This window comes from Malania oleifera, chromosome 5, assembly GCF_029873635.1.
Source record: "Malania oleifera isolate guangnan ecotype guangnan chromosome 5, ASM2987363v1, whole genome shotgun sequence".
In the NCBI taxonomy this organism is placed as follows: domain Eukaryota; kingdom Viridiplantae; phylum Streptophyta; class Magnoliopsida; order Santalales; family Ximeniaceae; genus Malania; species Malania oleifera.
In genome coordinates this window covers 50,799,654-50,808,953 of record NC_080421.1, presented here as the reverse complement: position 1 = coordinate 50,808,953, position 9,300 = coordinate 50,799,654, and positions in this window count along the sequence as shown.

Sequence of the window (9,300 nt, the reverse complement as noted above, 5' to 3'; positions counted from 1 at the left end):
GTTTATGGATTATAAAGAATCCTTGAAGAACATAAAGAAAAGCTTATGGATTACAAAGAGCATAAGGAATAAAATTATACTTGTGAAAAGCTCAAATAAATGATTGAAACAACAAAGATGATGGAAGAACAAGATTGAAGATTAAAGAATTATATTTTAGGATGTTCTTAATGTAAGTATTTCAAAGGTTAAACTCAAATATAAAGTGGTTTGAAGCTCATAGAAAATCAAAAATATATTTTTTTTAAACATATATACTCTAAAAAGTATTTTTTTTTTTTAATAAATAAAAAGGGCTTAAGAAGAGAAGATTTTTTAAACCATGTTTTTAAACATATTTATTTCAAAATATTTGGAAATGAATTTTAGGAATCTTTGGGAGTAATGGATGGCTTCTAAAAACATCTATAAATAGTCAAAAGCTTCAAAAGTTTAAAATAATGATCATAGAGACAATATTGAAAGGTTTTTGAAATTAAGCAATTCTCAAAAGTTTCAGATCCAGAAATCTTCAAAAGTTTCAGATCTAGCAATCTTGAAAGTTTCAGATCAAGCAACCTTCAAGGTTTTTAGATCAAGTTACTTTTCAAAGGTTTTTAGATTAAGTGATTTTCAAATATTCAAATTTCTCAAAGGATCTAAAATTTTCTTGTGCTTAAACTTTCTGATCTGATATTGATTTATATTTTTGAAGCAAAGCTTTAAAAAATCAGAATCTTTCATTTTCTTTGAAAAATCATTTGGTAATTCATACTAAGCTTTGAACTTCAAATTTCTTATATTTGAATTACTTCGGAGTAGAAGTGAGCTGATCATTGTATTAATCTACTCTATTATGAGAGTTCTCTTTTGTACACAAATTTCTTTATCATCATTCTTAAACGATTCAGATTTGTTGAATCGTTGGACCAAACAAGGGGTTATTGTTTGGAGAGGCGGGCTCTAGCCTGACAGAAGGAGTGGTTGTAAATTGGTATTGTTCCACCAGGTAACGGAACTGATATAGTGGAATCCTTTGGTGTTTTGCTAAAGGCGAGGACATAGGTTGTGTTGAAGCCGAACCTTGTAAAAATCTTGTGTCTTTCTCTCTGCTTTACTTTATATTATTTACTTGCTATTGTGGTATGATTTAAATGTGTAGGTTGCAGATTCTTAAGTGAGAAAGAAAATAAAGGTACTTGATATTTAGAAAGTACGTTTTGATTAATCATTTGCAGAAACCCAAAAATGGAATACGTTGGTTAATCTATTGAAATCTTGATCAAGTAAAGTGCATACTAAGAGTTTACAGAAAAATCAACTAAAGCTCTAATATTTTTGGTTAAGTGATTGAATTACGTTGATTTCATTAATTGACTTGTGAATTTAAATTTCACTATTTTTAAGTGTAGTTATCGTTTATATATCTTGTTTTCTAGGTAATTAAAATCAATAGCTTAAAAATTATTAAAATTTAAAAAGAATCCAATTCACCCCCCTCTTGGGAAGCTATTCCTCATTTCATAGAGGTTCTTCGACGAGGAGAGGCCGAGAGGTTTTGGGAAATCTTGAAATCTTAGGCTCGTCGATGAGACCACCACTACACGATGAATTTCCTTCACTAGCTTGTCGACGAAGACGCTGCCTCGTCGACGAGGTTGGCTAGGTCAAAGGCTCTATAAATATCTATTTCTTTGCTTTTTGGCTAAGATATCCAAATTTCTCTCTCTCTCTCTCTAGAACTCGAAGCCCCACTCTCTCTCTCTAGATTTCTTCGCCATTCGTCGTTAGAATTGACAATCTGATGAACTGCGAGGATCAAGGAAGGAATCTATACGTGTTCTGTGGAATGGATCTTCATTTTGAGGTATTCGGGTTTTAACCCAAAAATCAAGGTAAGCTTTGGTTTTCATTTCCGTTTCGGTAAAGCTATAGGGAATAAGATTGTAAGTAATTATTGTATTGTGATTTATAGGTTTTGGGAACTCAGTTTGCTATTTAGGAACCATAGAGTTCGTGTTTGGATTTTCAGGGAACGGTAGGAGGATTTTGTTTATATCAGTTATTTTTTAAATCGGATTCGATAGAACTTGTAATAACCCAAAAAAAAAAGTAGAATAATAATAATGGTCATTTAGTTAGTATCAAAACAAAAACGTTTCTCTATTAGGATCCTTGATTCCATGTTTAATGCCTAAGAAAGACCTTGTCTAAGCGAGTGCTTAGAGACCATTGCGGTTCAGTCGCTCTCTCGAGGTTGGCCTGGTTAAAATGGAATTTCATAAGATAAATAGGATAGACACTGTCTGTATATGTAAATAAGTACATAAAATGATGTTTTTACTAACATAAATTGTAGAAATATATAATAAAATAATAATAATATAGGTATCCTATGCGGGGCCCACAAGACCGTGTGGGGCCCACATGCCGTGTGGGGGTTCACATGAGTCTCGAAACTGTGTGGGGCTCACAAAACTGTATGAGGACTATTGGAGTTACGTAGGACCCACATGAGTTTTTGAAATTTGAATTTAATTCTTCTTTTAAAAAAATAAAAAGTAAAAAAATACTAAAACATAACTTAAAAGTAATAACAATGATTAAAAAAATTAATTAATTATTTAAGTAAATTAATTAAAAATTAATTAAATGAGAGTGTTGGCAAACACTCTTATTTCTCCCACATGATCCTCATTTCCATCCCATACTTAACCCATACCAAGCCCATCACATGCTCATTCTTTAATTTTTTAAAAAATTATAATTTCACCCCTCTCCCCACACTTTTACAAATTCCATTTCTTCTTCAAAATTTTCCTATAAATAGGAAGCTCTCAACCTTCATTTTTTACAAAAATTTTCTAAGAAAAAGAAGGATTAGTGAGTGAAAGAATTAGTAGTGGAGAGAGAATTTTGGTTATAATTAAATTCTCACTCACCCACTCTTTCCGATCTCATTTCTTAGAGATAATCATTGTGTTCGTAACATAAGGTAAAAGAAGAGGTAAGTAAATTTGATTATGTTAGACTTTTATTAAAATTCATACCTGAGTTTATTTGTAAGTAAATTCGATTATGTTAGATTTTTATTTAAAATTTATACCCCAATTTATTTGTAAGTAAATTTTGATTATGTTAGTTATTTTCATAAAATTCTCTCGAGTTTATTTTTACGCATATTTAATTATACTAATTTATCTTTAATATACTTGCGTTTATTTTTGAATTAAAAAAAATGTTCTAAACTCCTCAGATATTTTATAGCATTAACTTATATTCAAAAAAATATTTTTAGCATGAAAATTGTGTGATATGAGTTTATTTATACATTGTATATTTCACAAAAATATGAGTAAAGATGACATGAGTTGATTTTTTTATGTTGCATATTTCACGAAAATATGAGTAAAAATGAGATTTTCATGATATTATTTTAATTGTACAAATTATATAATAAGATATTTTTAAAACCCCTTATGGCTCAGACGATATAGAAAATTACGAATGCTCGGTACTGTAGTTTAAAGTTTAAATGGATCAGAGTGCACCCACACTGTTTACAGAGTGGTTTTATATGTTAGTGGATTTCTCTTAAGTGCACACTTGGTTCCGGACCAGAATTTAATAAGGAAAATCTCACTTAATGATTATGTATGTTGATTTAGTTTAGTCGGCCAGCCAGTTAAGTCCAGTTTTCAGACCGCAAAACCCAGTTATGGGGGTAAACATGATTGACTGCTAATAGGCCTAAGGATGGTTTTTACAATATATATTTATACATATTTAATTAAGTGTACAGAATTATTGATGATTTGAAGGAAAATTATATGTTTATATAAAAAGGGTCATTCTTGTGTCTAAATGATGATTTAAAGAAAACGTATAAGGAAAAGTATATATATATAATTAAATATTTTTACAGTTCTAAAGTTAAAAGTTTAATTTAATAGTCGCATAATATGGTTATTAAATTTTACTGTTATAGTTGAAGGTAAAAGTTTTATGCACTAATTTTTAAATTTATATTTATTTTAGGAGCAGTTTTGAAGTTATAGTATTAAATATTATTTTACAAAATTTTAAAAGCTCATTTTGGCCACACATTAATATTAATCTTATTTATTTATTGAGCGTCGTCTCACCCCAATCATATTTTATATTTCAGATAACTCTGAAGGGCATACCGAAAATCAGGCATAACAAACATGCGAGTGGGGATAGAAAAATAAAGATTGATTAGAAATATTAGTATGATGCCAGATGATTATGCATTGTGTAATTTTTCTTCTTTTTGAATAAATGATTGTAATACGGTTAATTATCGCTCTGGTTTAATAATAATTGAGTTTATTTACTTCCACTGGTAAAAAGTAAATATCTCAAATCCTTTGGGGTTGGGGTATTACATTTAGTATCAGAGCAATAGGTTATAGGTTCTGTAGACTTTAAGAAATAATTTTACCAGAGCATAGACATAAACAATGATGTGGGTAAGATCGGGTAAACTAGGATATTTTTCTTTTGCCTATAACTTTGATTAAACTTTAAAGATAAGGTTATGATTTTAAAATAACTCTAGTCCTTTCCCTCAGAATGAACCCGAAGAACAACAACGTAAGTGTTGAAGGAAACGAGAATAATATGGAGACTTGCAATGGAGAAGACATCAATGCTACTACGGTGTTGCGTGATATGACACAAGTCATGGCAGAACTTCTGCGGAACTCTAAGGAACGGAATGGTCCACCAACCCATGAAGGTTATACAATGGAACAGTTCAATCAAATGCACCCTCCGACTTTTGAGGGAAAAGCTGATCCAATTGCTGCAGAAGATTAGATGCAATCAAGGGAAAAAATACTACGAGTCCTTCATTGCACGGATGAACAAAAGGTGTTATATGCTGCCTATAAAATGACTGGTGAGGCCAAACGCTGGTGGAACTCGAAAAAGTTACTCCTAGAGGATGGACCAAATCCAACTATCCTTACGTGGGGGCATTTGAAGGAAGTCTTCTTTGAACGATTTTTCCCTAAAACCACCAAATATGCTAAGGCCAGGGAGTTTTTGGAGTTAAAATAGGGAAATATGAACGTACAACAATATGCAGCAAAATTCATTGAATTATCCCGGTTTGCATCATATTTGGTTTCGGATGAATCAAAGAAAGCCCAAAAATTTGAAGAAGGCTTGAATTCAAGGATTTATGAAATGGTAACAGTATTCGAGCTCGAAGACTTCTCCAAATTGGTAAACAAAGCAACGAAGGCAGAAGAAAGCCTAGAAAGGAGTGTGGAAATATCCAACCAGAGAAAGAGGCCTATGCCACAAAGGTTTCACTCTGGTAGAAATCAAGAACCTTAGAAAAGGAGCAACAACAACAACAAGAACAATAATGTGGGGCAAGGGCAAGCAGCAAGAAATTCAAATAATGCACACAACACCCCTTGTCCAAAATGCAACTAAATACATAGGGGTGAATGTCGTCCCGGATTAGGGGTCTGTTATCGGTGCGGTAAACTTGGTCACATGCAACGAGAATTCCCACAAAACAACTCCTACAACCCAAATCAACAAAGAGAAGGCAACTAGGCACCTCGAAACAACAATCAACAGAACATTGCTCAGGCGCATGTCTATGCCCTCACTCCAGGAGATGCAAAAAATACTAATGATGTGGTGACAAGTATTATTCCCATATTATCCAAGAAAGAAGTAGTATTATTTGATTCTAGAGCCACACACTCCTTTATATCTACAACTTATGTTAAAATATGTGGAGTAGAGACTCAACCATTAGAAACTGAGTTATCTGTGGCTACACCAACGGAAACCTCAGTAATATGTAGAAAAATACTTAAAGGTTACCAAATTTGTGTTGAGGAAAGAATACTATCAGCTAACTTGGTAGTATTTAGTATGCACGGGTTTGACGTAATTCTTGGGATGGACTCGCTAGCTTCTAGCTATGCTAGTATAAATTGCTATAATAAGGAGGTGATGTTTAGACATCCTAGAGAGCAAGAATACAAGTTCAATGGAACTTGTGTATGCCCTTCACCACAAATATTGTTGGCTATCCAGGCAAAGAGATTACTCTTGAATGGATGTCTGGGGTACCTAACATGTGTGGTGGAGGCACCAAAGGAAGAATTAAAGCTTGAGAATATCCCAATAGTAAGGAAATTCTCGGATGTATTCCCTGAAGATTTACCTAAGCTACCTCTTGACCGCGAAATCGAGTTTGTTATCAACCTACTACCAGCGATGACACCGATATCCAAAGCTCCATACAGAATGACACTAGTAGAATTGAAAGAACTGAAGGAACAATTACAATAGTTTCTGGACAAAGGATTCAATAGACCCAGCGTGTCACCATGGGGAGCATTGGTACTATTCGTTAAAAAGAAAGATGGATTGATGAGAATGTGTATTGATTATCAAGAAATAAATAAAGTAACAATTAAGAACAAGTACCCAATACCTCGCATAGATGACTTGTTTGATCAACTCCAAGGAACACAAGTCTTCTCTAAAATTGACCTCCAATTAGGGTACCATCAAGTGAAAATCAATCAGAAGATGTTCCAAAGACTGCATTCCGAACTAGATATGGTCACTATGAATTCTTAGTCATGCCATTTGAACTGACCAATGCTCCTGTTGCATTTATAGACCTTATAAACAGGGTCTTTTGTGAATATCTAGATCAATTTGTGGTCGTCTTCATTGATGATATTTTGATTTATTCAAATAGCCCCCAGGAACATAAGAACCATTTGAGGCTAGTACTCAAAGTACTAGAAGAAAAGAAACTCTATGCCAAACTTAAGAAATGTGAGTTTTGGCTAGAAAGATTTGCATTCTTAGGGCATGTAATATCTAAGGATTGTAATTTTGTGGACCCAAGTAAAATAGAGGCAGTAGTGGATTGGGTGAGACCGAAGAATATTCATGAGATCGGGAGTTTTTTATGTCTGGAAGGATATTATCGTCGATTTTTGGAAGGCTTTTCTAAAATATCTGGTCCTCTGACGAGATTGACAAGAAAGAATGTGAAGTATAAGTGGACTGATGAATGTAAGCAAAGCTTTCAAGAATTAAAGCAACGATTCATCACTACCTTGGTGCTGACAATTCCATCAGGAGAAGATGATTTTGTGATTTACAGTGATGCATCTCGAAAAGGGCTTAGGTGTGTATTAATGCAACAGGGGAAGGTCATTGCATATGCTTCTCGACAACTCAAAGAGTACGAGAAAAAACATCCAACACACAATTTGGAACTGGCAGCTGTGGTATTCACACTAAAGATCTGAAGACACTATCTATATGATGAAAGGTGTGAGATTTTTACAGACCATAAAAGTCACAAATACTTTTTCGCGCAAAAGGAATTAAACATGAGATAGAGAAGATGGTTAGAATTAATCAAAAATTATGATTGCACCATCAACTATCACCCGGGAAAAGCCAACGTGGTAGCAGATGCATTAAGTCAAAAGTCAATGAATGCATCAGTCTCGGCAATGGTGACCCAACATCAAATCATGATGGACCTAGAAAGATTTGGTGTGGAAATAGTGGAAGGAAATCATCAAGATCTCATTTCTAGTCTGGTAATCCAACAGACCTTACCAGAAAAAATTAAGGCTACACAAATGGAAGATGCAGAGCTAGTGAAGAATATGGGTAAGGTATAGAGTGGATTGAAGGGAGACTTTAACATCTCTGATGATGGAGTTTTGAGATTCCAAACTAGATTGTGTGTGTCCAATGACAAAGATATCAAAAGAACAATCTTGGAATAAGCTCATCGATCTCTTTATACAGTGCATCCGGGAAGCACGAAAATGTATCGGGACTTAAGAGAGTCTTTTTGGTGGAATAACATGAAGAGGGAGATTGCACAATTTGTGGAACAATGTCTTACTAGTCAGTAATTAAAAACTGAACATCAGAGACCAGCAGGACAATTGCAACCACTCCACATTCCTGAGTAGAAATGGGAGCACATCTCCATGAATTTTGTAATTAGGCTGCCTACAGCACTCCATGGACAGAATGCCATCTGGGTGGTTGTTGATCGTCTAACGAAGACCGCTCACTTTATTCCGATCAAAGTTAACTACTCTATGACCAAGCTTGCAAAGTTGTATGTTCAAGAGATAGTTAGACTACATGGCGTGCCCGTGTCTATCGTATCAGATCGAGATCCGCGATTCACATCATAATTCTGGAAGAGTTTGCAAAGAGCGTTGGGATCATTACTTACTTTCAGCGCTGCATTTCATCCTCAAACTGATGGACAATCAGAGAGAACCATTTAGATATTGGAGGATATGTTGAGAGCTTGTGTACTAGATTTCAAAGGAAGTTGGATTCAGTATCTATCGTTAGTTGAGTTCGCCTATAATAACAGTTATTAGTCCAGCATAGAGATGACACCGTATTAAGCGTTATATGGTCGAAAGTGCTGATCCCCATTATATTGGGATGAGGTTGGCAAACAACGAATTTTAGGTCCTGAGATTATACAAAGGACCTTTGAGAAAATTAAGCTCATCCGGGACAAAATAAAAACCGCTCAAAGTCGGAAAAGGAGCTATGTGAATACCCGTCAGCGTGACTTGGAGTTTGAAGTGGGGGATAATATATTTTTAAAATTCGCTCCAAAGAAAAGAATCATGAGGTTTGGGAAGAAGGGAAAAATAAGCCCTAGGTATATTGGACCAATCGAGGTATTGGAGATGATTGGTCTAGTCGTTTACAGAATTGCCCTACCTCCTGCACTATTGAGAATTCATGATGTATTCCATGTCTCAATGTTAAAGAAGTACGTTCCAGACCTTTCTCATGTGATAAGTTATGAGTCATTAAAAGTTAGTGACACTCAATCATATGAAGAAGTACCAATCCAGATTTTAGACAAGAAGGATCAGGAGTTATGCACAAAGAAGATTTCATTGGTAAAAGTGCTCTGGCACAACCTGACATTGAGGAAGCATCATGGGAACTAGAAGTAAAAATACATCAGAAATACCCACATCTTTTTTACGATAGCAGGATCGAATAAAAAAGTAGAATAATAATAATGATCATTTAGTTAGTATCAAAACGAAAGTGTTTCTCTGTTAGGATCCTTGATTCTATGTTTGATGCCTTAGAAAGACCTTATCTAAGCAAAGTGCTCAGAGACCATTGTGGGCTCAGTCGCTCCCTGGAGGTCGGCATGGTTAAAATGGAATTTCATAGGATAAATAGAATAGATATTGTTTGTATACATAAATAAGTACATCAAAATGATATTTTGAC